Source organism: Tenrec ecaudatus, chromosome 16 (assembly GCF_050624435.1).
Source record: "Tenrec ecaudatus isolate mTenEca1 chromosome 16, mTenEca1.hap1, whole genome shotgun sequence".
Classification (NCBI taxonomy): Eukaryota; Metazoa; Chordata; class Mammalia; order Afrosoricida; family Tenrecidae; genus Tenrec; species Tenrec ecaudatus.
Window position 1 is genome coordinate 74076547 of NC_134545.1, and position 13677 is coordinate 74090223.

Below are 13677 nucleotides of genomic sequence, written 5' to 3' on the forward strand. Positions count from 1 at the left end.
AGATAGAGACTGGTGGAAGCCCTGAGACTACGGCCATTAGTCACCCTTCAGGTCTGAGACCGAACTAATCCTGTTGGCCCAGCATTTAGCTAGCTAATAGACAGATTTATAAAGGAAACAATAACACTAGTGATCTATGTACACCTTAAAATAATCAAACATTTGAGGCCAAAAATGTGGCATTTGCCCAAAAACAAAGTCAAATGGATAGGGAAAGGATGAGGAATGGAGACAGGAGACACAGGAAGAGGTGGGAACAGCGATGCTATGTTGAGGGCATTACACCGAATGAGATGAGCCCAAATGTGTATGAATTGTTGAATGTAAAACTGTAAACCTGCTCAACATAAAAAGCTTTAACAGTTTTGCATTTTTATCAATAACTAGTTTGAACTTTAAAAGATTATAGAACAACTGAAATGAAAGAGCTTTTTGAAATAATTTAAGCTAAAAGTTGTAGACATACATTTGTGTCAACTCTTAATTAGCTCGATTAATAAAAGAGAGACTGAGCTTGGATCACCCCCAAAATGCACTGTGTTAGTCAGAGTTCTTGGTGGCAAAAAAAGAAACTAATTCTGACTAACTTTCTGGTGAGAGAAATGTACTGGAAGACCATCAGGTAGTGAAACAGGAAGTTAAGAGAACCAAATTCCTAGGACACAAAGGGAAGCTCGGCTGTTAGAATCAAAACAGAGATCAAACCAAACTCTCAATTAGAATCCCAGTGCTATTGCCTTTAGACACAGCCGACCTCCTAGAGCACTGCTCTCCATAGACACAGAAGCCACTTCACGGCTAATGGAACTAATTCCAATGGTGTCTTCTTTGAATTACGGAGTTCAGATTCCAAGATATGGACAAGAGACTCTCTTTGGGTGAACGTAGGTCCTGAGATGATTATCTAACGAAGTTCAGGGACTGTAAGGTTTGGAACATTGGGCAAAGTTTCATGAGGGTTTGGATTCTATGTAGTCAGACCATGATCAACAAGCACTAGAAATCTATATATGAAGTATTTTGTTTTATAACAGGAATATGGTTAATTTTTTCAGTTATTTCTCAAATTTAGATAGCTCAGGAGGACATGAGCTTATTCAGTACAGAACCATAAACTCAAAGGTCTGTTTGGGTGCACAGGGATGGTCGGTACTGTGGAAAACTGAAGAGCAGCACTTTCCCAGTCTACATGGAACATCTGCTACGTGGCTCTCTTATCATAAGACTCCCATCCTGTGCCCAATGTTGCAAGATCTTCCAATTTTTTATAAGATGCCCAAAGTCTGAATTTTTGTGAAATTCCCAGATTTTAAAATTTGGAACCAAACTGAAAGCTAAAAGAACACCATCATTGCTTATTAAAAATCAAGGATTCTGGCTGCCAGACTGGCTAGTCCACTCATTGCAAATATCAGTGCTGGAGGTGAGGCCTGGTAAAGTGAAATGGGTGAAGTGCCTGCAGGCAAATAGCTCAGTTCAGTTAGTGCCTGAGCCAGGGCTAGAAGCCAGGTTTCCTCTGAGGAAAAGCCAAAGAGGAAAAGCTGATGGCACACCACTTGGTTCTGCAGTGTTTCACACAGAGATAACTTCCCAAATATACTCTGGAAAACTGCCTGCAACAATGTGTATAAAATGTTTATAGAGTCTGTCTAGGCAAATTAAAAAAAAAAAGGTTTGAGTATCAGACCGCAGTTTAAATGTCCTACCTTCATGGTTGGTGGTTCAAACCCACCAGCCCCTCTAAGGGAGAAAGATGAGATACTGGGCTCCATTAAAAGATACAATACTAGGAACCCTACAACAGTGGTTCTCAACCTGTGGGTCGTGACCCCTTTAGGGGTCCAAGGATTCTTTCACAGGGGTCACACGATTCATACCAGTAGCAAAATTACAGTGATGAAGTAGCAATGAAATAATTTTATGGTTGGGAAGTCACCACAACATGAGAAACTGTATTAAAGGGTCGCAGCATTAGGAAGGTTGGGAACCACTGCCCTACAGGGTCCCCTGAGGAGCTGGAGTCAACTTGGAATCAAGTTGGCAGTGGATTTAGTTTGGGTTTTCTTTTAGTCTATTGTACTTTTTGGTGACTTATTTATGGAAACAATGAGAGTACAATTTATAGAGTCACTTTTAAGAGGAGATACTTGGGTGTCACAAACTGTTAAGTGATTGACTAATGGAAAGTTTGGCATGAACCCACTCAGGCTCTGCTGAGGAGAGGCCTGGTTATCTGCTTCTGAGATTTTTGTGAAATGTTTTAAAATCCTTCTGAGCAGTTTTTCTCTGCACACACGAGTCACCCTTAGTTTCAACTGACTCCATAGTCATGAGGTTTGGTTGGGAAGAGATAAAATGAGATTGCGTGCATAGGCTGTCTGGCACAGAACACTTAGTTAAAAAACCCTATAAATACTAATTATAATAACGCTATAATAACACGAGGAAGATATTGTTTGTATCTCCCCGGCCCACGAAGATTAGGGGGCAAGGGTGTTAAGAAGACATCTCAAAGTCGAACCCCCATTCTAAGGTGTAAGGGCGTTTTTTATCTTTCAAACCCTACCCTTCTCTGAACGCCAATGTCAGTGTGAGTCAAACCCAGTTGCTTCTCTGCATAATCTGAAGTCCTCAAGGCGCTTCCTCGGGTCTTTTTGGTGAAACGGACGGGGAAACGGGAGAGCCCAGGTGGATCCCAGGGCTGGGGGTGGCTGAGATGTGGCGGGTTTCAGACCGGAAGGCCGCACCCAGTTCTCGTACTCCAGCACCCGGCCAAGTGCAGGGGCCGCCTTCCACCTGCACCCTCTGCCGGGGGCCGCCCCGCCGAGGAGGGGGCGGGGGCGGGGGCGGCCCCAGCCCGGGCACAGGAAGCCGCCAGCATCGCAGACAATTTCTCTTCCTGCGACCGCAGCCGCTGCCGCGGTGCCCAGGTCGGCCGGCCGGCGCGGCGGTTGCCCGGGCGGGCGCGGTGCGTCCCCGGCGCTGGGAAGCCAAGCCGAGAGCAGGAGGCGCAGGAGAGGGACAGGCGGAGGAGAGCGACGCCCCGAGCGCCAGCGAGTGCCCCCGGCGGAGAGGAAGGCTCGGCCCAGGCCAGCGCGCGGGCGCCGGCATCACCCGAGGGCCAGCGTCCCCGAGCAAACGCCACCGCGGCCGGGGCTGCAGCGGCCACACGGATGCCAAGGCCACGCGGCCGGCGCGGGAGAGCCGCCGCCGCCGGCCCACGCGGGCGCAGGACCGCGGGTGAGCAGAGGCGCGCGCGAGGGTGCGTGTGCATGGGAGCGCGCCCCGGCGCCGGCGAGGGTGCACGCCGGGTGCGGGTGCCGCGCGCGGGTGCCCCGCTTCCGCGAGGGGCGCCGGCCCGGGGCGGCCGCAGGGAAGAAAGGGCCCGGGGTGACCGCCGCCCGGCGTCCTGCGCTGCAGGGAGCGCCCTGGGCGCCCGGGCGCCCTCTGCGCGGAGCCCCCGGCCGCCTGCGGGCTGCTTTTCTTCTCCGGAGGGGAGGAAGAGAGGGAGGTGGGTAGGCTGGAAGCTGTGGCTCTCGGTGACAGGGCGGGACTCTAGCGGTGACTTACACCAGGATGCGCGCGCGCGTGTCTGCTTTAGACTTCGGGTGCAGCCCGCGAGAGGAGGTCGACTTTCCGAGGGGCCGCCGCACTTTCTTGACGCGTGTCCTGGGGAAGGGTGGGTGCAAGTGTTGGAGAAAACAGACTGAGCGTGTGGGGCGCCCTTTTATTTAGATCCGGTTTCGTTTCATGCCTTGAGGGGCGCCTCTGAGACCTTTCCTCTGGGCCCTGATAAATTTTTCATTTCATCGAAGGCCCCCGAAGAAGTGGCATGTCACTATAACCTGTCATTTTTTCCAGCGCTTAGCCTAAAACCGTACCCTGCAGATAGCCAATAGCCTAAGGTACTGTAATTATAAAATTAAGTTAAAAAAAAAACACACTGTATTTGTGGAAGAAGTCGTTTGATCCAGAACCCCGAGCTAGAGGACGGAGTGAAATCTGTCATGTTCTCTGTGGGACGCAGTGCTTGGTAGTAAGTAGAGCAGACATCTTTTAAAGCGAGCCCGAGTGAACGCAATGCTTTCCAAACATCTGGCTGTCCCTGAAAATTATACGGAACCCTGGGTTTTGAAGTGTTTCCAAAAACACAATGAGAGCGCCAGGATGTTAGTTTGTGACCTCATAATTCAAGGCCGTGTCAAGGTCACCTTAGATTTGTCATAACAGATAAATTACACCTGGATGTTTGTTTTCCTTTTCAAAGTTTGGCCTATGGTTTCCCATGATTGTTTGACGCATAGATATTAACAACCACCCCCACCCCCTCCATTTTCCTTCTCCAGACCTTGTTTCATTTGGCAATTTGGTTTACTGGATGGATACTAAATTGAACTTTTAAAATGTATCACCAACTGGACTATAGTGGGTTATTTTTAGCTGCAATGTAACTATCTTTTTTAAAATACAAGTCAATATATGTGAGTAGTTAGCTATCCTTGTTTTGGGTTTGTTTATTTGTTGTTATTTTGGGTCATTATGACTTCTTTTTTTTCTTTTTCCTTTTTTTTTTAAAGACCATTTTACTGGGGGTTCTTGCAGCTCTTATAATAGCGATTCTTGTTTACTGTTTGTTCCAGATAGTCTTTCATTTAAAGGCATAAAATGTTCATGGAATCTGCATGGAAAATGAACTGACCTGCTTTGTTTTCAGTTCAAGCATCTATGCTACAAATGGTTTGCCACTTGGGAGACTATATAGCAACCATAATTTGTGCATCATAAATTTATCCTGCGAGCCATAAAACTATACATCAGCCATATTCATGTATCAGTTAGTCTTTGGGAATTTTAAGAAAAACTTCGTTTATGAACTCTTTTAAAATCAACAACCAACACACCACTGTCTTAATCCATTCCAGTTCATCCTGACCCCATCCAGACACCCATCTCACTGGCATCAAGTCGATTCCGACCCATAGCAACCCTCTAGGACCAGGTACAACTGGCCCTGTGGGTTTCCGAGACTGTAACTCTTTACGGGAAGTAGAAAGCTTTGTCTCTGTTGCATGGAGCAACTGATGATTTCGAACTGCTGACCTTGAGGTTAGCAGCCCCACTCTTAACTACTACACCCCTAGAGCAGGTTGTTACAAACTACCCCATGGGATTTCCAGGCTGTAAATCTCCATGGAAGCGGACTGTCACATCTTCTTCCCATGGAGTGGCGGCTGGTTTCAAACCACCAACCTTTCAGTGAGCAGCCAATTTTCTTTATCCACTGTGTCACTAGAGTTCTTTGAAAAAATAAAAACCCAAACCAAACCCACTGCCCTGGAGTCCGACCCAACGTTACAATATGATGGTTAGCAGCCCAGCAACCCCCAGGGAAGAATTCAAGTGCTGTACCCACATTGCAGTATTGGGCCCTGACTGCCCATTAGAAGAGTCATGACGCAGGTGCTAAGGTAAGTTCAGCCGAGAGACGTGTACTGTCAGCTATGGCCCTATCCTACCCCTGGTGGAGGCGGGATGGTGGGTAGTAACAAAGAACTGTCTCATGGACTTGGTTCCAGAGAAGGACTGATGAAAACAGTTAACAAATTGTTATTAATAGTATCACTTTTTTCTTATTTTATTATTGAGGTAAATATGAATATTAACAAAGCATTGGCCATTTGAGCAAGTTTCATATCCACAACAGGGTGGCCTTATTTTTACCTATCCCACTAAGCATTTCCAAAGTTCCTATTGCCCTTAACAATTTTTGCCTCCTCATTTCAATCCAGAGGACCGACTTAAAGTCAATGAGCCTGCCCTGACTCTTAGAGACTGCTGTACACTAGAACAAGATGTTGTCTGCCCTGGGCCATCTTCATGATCATTGCTTTGTTTGAACCCATTGTTCCAGCTCCATCTCATGGGACGTCTTCTTTTTCCATTTCACAAAATGCGATGCCCTTTTCCAGGAACCGGTCCCTCCACTAACATGTCCAAAGTATAGGACATGAAGTCTCAACCTTCTGAGCGTACTTCTTCCGAGGCAGATGTGTGTATTCTCCTGGCAGTCCATGGTATGCTCAGCCTTCCCTACCAACACCATAAAGCACCGGCATCAACCCTTGGCCTTCCTTATTCCTGCCCAGCGTTCGCATGAAGACGAGGCCAGGGAAAACACCTTACAGGGTTCTTCCTAGGTTTACTTACTGCTACACCTCAAGAAGTGGGGTTGTTCTTTACAGCAAAGCGGAATAGTCTTACTCAAAAATACAGAGGATACAATAAAGTGAGAGAAAACATATAACCTCTGCCCAGGAAGTGGGTTTGGCTTCCTGTTGGGCCCCTTTGCGCCAATTAGAAACATTTATTTAATTCACTGAATTTATGATTATAAAATTAGCATTTTTCTTCACCCTGTGAAAGAGGTATTGTTAGTTGACATTGAGTTGATTTCAACATACCACTACTCCATGGGTCACAGAGTAGAACTGCCCCATGGGGTGTTCTTGGCTGTCATGTCAATGGAAACCGATCGCCAAGCCTTTGCTTTCTCAGTACCACTGGGTGAGTCCAGACTGCAGCTTTCCACGTAGCAACTGAGTGCAAACCATTTCTGCCACCTCGGTACCCTTGAAGAAGCTCTGGTGATGCCGGGATGAAGCACTAGGCTGCCAAACAGAAGGTTCGCAGCAGTTCAAGCTCACCATCCTCTCTACGAGACAAAGATGCAGCAGTCTGCCTCCAGCCATATTTAAAAACTTGGAAAAATCTACTGCCATGACCTAAAAGATAGCTCTGACTCAGAATTGAGTACGTGAACCTGGGTTTCTTGATCAATTGGAACAAGGAGAAGTTATAGGATCATCCCTGGAAAATATGAGTCAGTTTCCCATCGCTTGAGGTGGATGGATGGCAGCTGTTCAATAAACCATCCTCAAAGCAATGCTCGAGTATCTTTCTTCTTCCCACTCTAGCCACATCATCTCTTGGAATATTTTTTCCTTAATATCGTAACTTCATGTGACTTACCGGGTATTTCATCAAATTGAAGCCGGTGATATGTGTCATCAAGAAGACCAATGTCCTCAAACCAAGAAGAAAAAAAGAAAAAGCATTGTTCTCTAGGAGCAGTAATAACGCTCCCAAACAGAATAAGGACAAACTGAAAGTGCCGCACTGCTTCCTGTTGTTTTGCTTATGCAGCTGTCTGAGCATGTGAGCTTCCAGCTGGGTGTCTGAGTGCACATTCAGAAAACCCGCGCTGCCATCAGAATGTTCAGCTCAGGAATAGTCTGCATGTAGCCGCATCTGGATGTGGCTTTTGTCAGGAAGGATTTGCCTTTCCAAGCAAATCAGATGAACTTCCAGTCTAATCCTGCATCTCCTCAGGCCAATCCAGCGTTTGGCAAATTACTAAACCTCCAGAGTGATTTCTTTCTCAGTTTCAAATTGCACCCAGGATCATTTTGCCCTGTGATGTGGTTGGTGTAGAGAGATTAATTGAGATCGTTAGTTACTTAGTAACTTGTGTTGATTAAAAGCAGCCCCTTAATCGTAGCACCAGCAATTCGTAGGCTTTGATTTGTTCAAGGTACTCCAGGCAACCCGTGCAGTCCATGGCCTGCAAAAGGAAGGGTGGCGTGCCGGTGCCAGGAGCCCTGGTGGTATAGTGAGTTATGCGTTGGCTGCTACCCACAAGGCCCGCAGTGTGAACCTACCCGCGGCTTCTCTGTGCAGAAAGGTGGCGCTTTTTGTTCCCGTAATGATACACAGCCTAAGAACCCACGGGCCAGGTCTGCTCTGCCCACAGCGTGATTATGAGTCAGAATCGACTCTATGGTAGTGGGTTTGTTTTGGTTGGTTCATGGGGGGTGGGGGGTGGGTGGCTTTTCTGGGGTGGAAGGTAGAGCAAATGGTTTAAGCACTGGAGTATTCACCACAAGATTGGTGGTTCATATCCACCCAGCAGCCCCTCAGGAATAAGGCCTGGGTTCTTCCAAGAGGTCCCAGCCTTGAAAACGGTTCAGACGGTGAATCTATTCGGAGTGGCTATGTGTAGGACAGCGAACAGCAACAGGGTACGTTCACTTTTTAGCTTCAGTCCACGTTTTCCATCCTCCATCAGTCGAGGTTCTCCCTGTGGCTCATGATCTAATTTCAGGATTAAAGATTAGATAGCTGACTGAAAGCGTGCAGGATATTAGCCCCGTAGGGCTTTATAAGAGTGCTGATCTCCTCTTGGATTGTATTCTCTTTATATCCTCCTCCACAGGGCTTGATAGATCTTGTTTCAGTCTCAATGAAAATAAAATGAGAAGGATGAACAGTATGTTCACCCCATTGGACTACAAAATTCACTTTATAACGTGAAATAGCTTATCCCTGGAAGTACAGTGGTTGTGCATTGGGCTGCTTTCCTCAAGATCAGAGGTTTGAAACTACCACCTGCTTCTTGGGAGAAAGATGGGGTTTTCTACTCCTTTAACAATGTCAGTCTCAAAAACGCAAAGGGGCAATTCCACCTGCCTCATAGGGTTGCAATGAGTCAATCAACCTTGACTGAATGGCAAGAAGGTTGTTTTCTGTTTTTGTTTTTATCCAGAAGTAACATAAACTGTGTTTCTGCATACTGCAGTGTGACCATTTATATCAAGTATTTATTTGATATGTAGATACTTGATCATTTGAATTTAAGACAGGTTCTGCCCATGCCCTGTGATGGTCTTGAATACTGGGGAGGGTAAAATTTTGATTTGATGTGGTAGACAATTGTAGGTTCCTTGAAAGATCAAAGCATCTTTCTGGAAGAGTACAGTTGGGTGGGGAGTGGATTAAGTAGGAGCGGGGTGTGGAAGCAGCATTCTGGTATGAGATAATTACATCCTGAAATAGGATCCTGGACATTTGGAGAAGGGAAAACTTGAGGCAGTCAGCATCACGAGTCTTTGGGGTTTTTTTTTTTTTTTTTGTGGAACAAGGAGCATAATCATTTGTCACAAGTGTGTTCCTCAATGATTCCCTGTCCATGGCAGACATCACCAATCGATCACAGTATTCTCTCTTGCTGAGCCCCTGTGCAACCCAAGAATCGTGTAACCATTTGCCAAATATTTATGAACAAATATTAGTTATTGAACTTAGGCTCCAGCCCAGGTTCTGTACTAAGATGATGGAGTGGCTATGGGCATGCTTCATCTTCCCACTTAGCAGTTGTGTTTTCTTAGGCTAGTTTCTCTGAGTCTCGGTTTTCTCATCTTTCTAGTAGTTTCTATCTCAGGACTTGTGGCAGGATTAAATAAATAGGCGTAAAAGAAAAAGCTTAAAGCAGCATTTGGCACGGAATACGTGTTGCTTGTTATTATTGATGGAACCTTGTGCAATAGGGACCATTTTGCAGATTAGAAAATTGAGGTACTAAGAAGTTAGATAAATGACTCAGGATTATAGGCTGGTTAGTGATAGAACTGGACAAGCCAATTCGAGAGTTTGCTTTCTTAACTTGTGGCCATCCCTGCTTCCTATGAAGCGATTGCATGCTGAGTAATGGATGTCAAGGAGAACAGGAAAGGGGCGATTTGCCCTCACAGAGCTTCGAACTCACTAATCTCCCGTGTAGAATATGTCCTTTCTAACATAGGATTATACTGAATTATTGAACAAAATCTTTGCTCTCTTTCTTTGATATTTTGTAAATATTAATTTTTGAGTTCTTTATTAAAGCATTTTAAAATTTTTATTTTCACATGCTTTAAAAATCTGGTTTTCCCCCTAACACCACTGATGGGAGGAACCCTAGTGGTGTAGTGGTTACACATGGGGCTGAGAGCCTTAAGCTTAGCAGTTCAAAACCACAAGTCAGCTCCATGGGAGAAAGATGAGTCTTCCCACTCCTGTAGAGCCACAGTCTCAGAAGTTCCTGCCCTATGGAGCTGCCATGAGGCAGAATTGACTCTCTGGTAGTGTTTGGGGGTTTTGGGGGAACACTATTGACATATACAATAAATACTCATCAATAATCTTTCTCAGCCCCCAATAAAATGATTTTAAAAAGTAATCATCTTTCTCTTTATACCCTGTGATTCTGTGCTGGAAGCAGGGAAGGTCTATCTTGCTGGTATAATTTATACTCTGGGGCAAGTATCCCACTAACCCTCAAATTCGCTGACCCAAACCTAACTCACAGTGACCCTATGAGGAGTTTCTGAGACTATAAATCTTTATGGGAACAGACAGCCTCATCTTTCGTCTGGTAGGTTTGGGTTTGACCTGTTAACCTGGTAGTTAGCAGCCCAGTGCGTAACCCACGGTGCTACGGGGCCCATGGACTAGGCATCTATAGTCTGGAAAACTTCTATGTTAGTCACCTCTCTTTGCATTACAAGATGCTGATAGAGCTTTCTAGCCATGAGCTTGGTTAGTTTGGTTCAAACGTTTTTTACGATTCTTTTTAAAAATATTATGATTGTGATTTAATATATATATATCATAACATTCCATATTTCAATCATGTCAAATAGAATTGTACAATTGTTAAAACAGTCAGTTTCCAAACATTCTTTTTCTACATGGACTCCTTGACATGGTCTTCCCTTTATTGTACTACCAGGGTATCCCCCTCACCTCCAACCCCTTGTTCTTCTTGCTGTCCCTATAGGGTTATCAATCCTGGGTTTCAAATACCAAAACATGGAAAATCTTATAACACAACTTCAAGAGGCTGGCTTCCAATGGCATAATCCCTCTGAGACACACCCTAATGTGAACAAACAAAACAATACAAACCGCAAATACAGACAATTTTGGAAACCAGATCAGGCCCAGCCTGTATCCTAGGGGGATCTACTGACCAAGTTTTAACTGTTCAAGTCAGGTCCATGCGTTTGCTCCTCTATACTCCTCTTTCCCTGTACAGTGGTCACCTTCCTCCCATCCCATAATTTTAGATAGGGGGGATTCTCCAGAGGCTTGGTTCCTATGTAGTTCTACAAATGAGTCTTGGTGTCCCACTGTCATCCACTGCCTTCTATGCACCAGATTCTCATAATGTAGCCTCTAATACTGATCCCTCCTTTGATTTCAGATTATATGATTCCAATCCTTCGGTGCCTCATGATGTGTGCTTCTTATTTTATTGAGTAGCATCATCATGAATTACAGCTGTTTTTAGACTTATGGGAGTAATTGTATCTAATTAGAAAAAAAAACAGATTTTAATGATAGGTGAGAAAAGTTCTGTAGCAACAAAGGATATAAAATTGTATTTTAGCGTTATTACATGAGTCCTTATAATTAATTGTAAGGACTTGTTTTCTTAAATCACTTCAAAAATCTATAGTTAATATTTTTTATCTCGAACCAAGTGTAAAGATTATGCGTATATTTGGTTGCAGCACCTCTTTTAATTACATCTATAAAATATATTGCCTTCGATTTGTTCTTTTGCATAAATTACACATCCAATTATTTAATCAATGTTGATTTCTTAAAAAGGAACTTCTTTGACTGTCCATTAGTTTAAACTTGTTGAAACATGACAAGTTTTAAGAACTAGTGAATTTGCTGGGTTTTGTGTGCGTAGTTTTGTTCATCTTTGCTACATCGTACTGGGAGTCCTGGCAGAGCTGTTCGTACGTGTTACACTGCTGACCACAAGGTCAGTAGTTCAAATACACCAGCCCCTCCTTGGAAACCCAATAGAGAATGCCAATGAGTCAGCATGAACTGGATGGCACTGAGATATAGTACTTCTCTTTCAGTGACCTTGCCATAATTGAACAGATGATTCAGCAAAGGTGTATACAAGAGAACACTGTCTTGGTAATGAAATGATATTTGAAAAGAGACTAGTCAGCCTTTTCACACGGTCATGTTTCTGTTCCCCAAACAAAGCCCACTGCTGTCCAATCCATTCCAAATCACAGTGACCTCTGTGGGACAGGGCAGAAAGGACGGCTCTGGCTGCTGCCCCAGAGCACGGGGTAGATTCAAATCACTGACCCTGCCTACGGGTCTCGGCTGAACACGTTAGCCACATGTCACTAAGACTCCTTGTTCCGTTCAGTGTGACAGAAGAGCTGCTTGCGGAATCAGTACTTACTCAAAAAGGAAAAAAAAGAAACCATGTGGCAGCATGGTTGAGTGTAGAACTTGGGCTTTCAATGATGAAAATTCCAAAAATTAAAATTGGATCTTGAAGGCATATAAGCAACTGGCATATTCTTATGACACTGTTATTTTTCTTTCATGGAAAAAATTGACTAGGGCAGTGCTCCTTAAACAAGTCAACCTCCCCCTCTCTTCCCCGATAACCTCGACTCCATTCTTAAAGATAATTATTCTGTAGGTTTGACTGGGACCTAGGGGAGGGGGGTGTCCTCATTTATCAGCCTTCCCAGGGGAATCTGATACAGGCAAGGTCAATAAACACTTTGAGAAAGATCTACTCCTGTTTAAGACAGAATTTCATATTTGGACTCTTCTATTTTATGTTTCGTTCACTTATTCTTCCTTTGCATAGACATTTGCTAATAGCCACACCATGTTCCTTTGAGTCTTTATAATGACACGATACACTGCATTTCATCTGCTTATGAGTCCCTACGTTTTCATAATTGGTTTACAGGCATCCATTGAAGATGCTGCAGGTTTGGTTCCAGACCACTGCAATAAAGTAAATATTGAAATAAAGTGAGTGACACGCACAATATTGGTTGGTTTGTTTTCCCAATACATATGAAGGCTTTAGTCGCTTGACGGAGGAACCCCGTGGCACAGTGAGTTAGGCATTGCTCACTGTACAGCAGCAAGGCAAATCTACCAGCTGCTCTGTGGGAGAACGATGAGGCGCTTCCTACTTCTGTAAAACGTTACAGTCTCAGAAACTCAACAGTGGTCGTTCTCCCCTGCCCCGTAGGGTCCCTAGGGGTCAGAGTGACGGCAGTGAGTCGTCTCTGAAAGGAGCCCCGGTGGTGCAGTGTGTCAGGCAGTTGGTTGCTGATAATAAAGTCAGCAGTTAAAATGCACCTGCTGTTGATCATGAGCGAGAGAAAGCTCTCCGCTTTTCTAAAGATTTACAACCTCTAAAATCTTAGGTTGGAATTCTCCTCTGCCCTTCGGGCCACCACGAGTCAGGATGGACTGCATGGCAGTGGCTTGGGGCAGCCCATTACGTGTGTAACAGCATTAACATGTGAAAACATTTGAAACATTGGGAGACTCGCTGAGCAAAATGGGATCTAGGGAAGAAAGGGGCCCCTGCCGTTGAAGTAAGAGCACAGATAGACAATGCAAGAGTGTCCCAAGGGCAATATATATGTTATTTAAAAAGCATAATGTCTAGCACACTGTGTTAGTCTGGGTAGACTAGAGAAGCAAACCCAGAGACGCTCATATATGTATAGGCAAGAGCTTTATATACAAGAGCAATTCAATAGTGAGAAAACATCCCAGCCCATTCCAGATCAAGTCCCTAAGTTCAATATTAGCCCATATGTCCAATACCAATCTATAAAGTGCTCTTCTGACTCATGAAACACATGCAGTGACTCTGAACACAAGAGGATCACAGGCCAGTGGATGGGAAAACTTGTTGACCCATTGGTGTTCTAAGCATCTCAGCACTGGCAGGGGTCTCCATGTGGCTTCTTCAGGTCCAGGGCTCTTGCTGCCATCAGCATA

General features: G+C 44.8%; 1 protein-coding gene across 1 annotated transcript in view; it reads left to right on the top strand.

The window, feature by feature from the left end:
• The first annotated feature begins 2845 nt into the window (after nt 1-2845).
• The window catches only part of STAMBPL1 (STAM binding protein like 1), a 45329-nt gene continuing 34497 nt past the window's right edge, over nt 2846-13677 (top strand). Inside the window, exon 1 of the mRNA XM_075534138.1 lies at nt 2846-3240. The gene's annotated coding sequence lies outside the window, so the exon portion shown is untranslated. The remainder of the gene's footprint in view (nt 3241-13677) is intronic.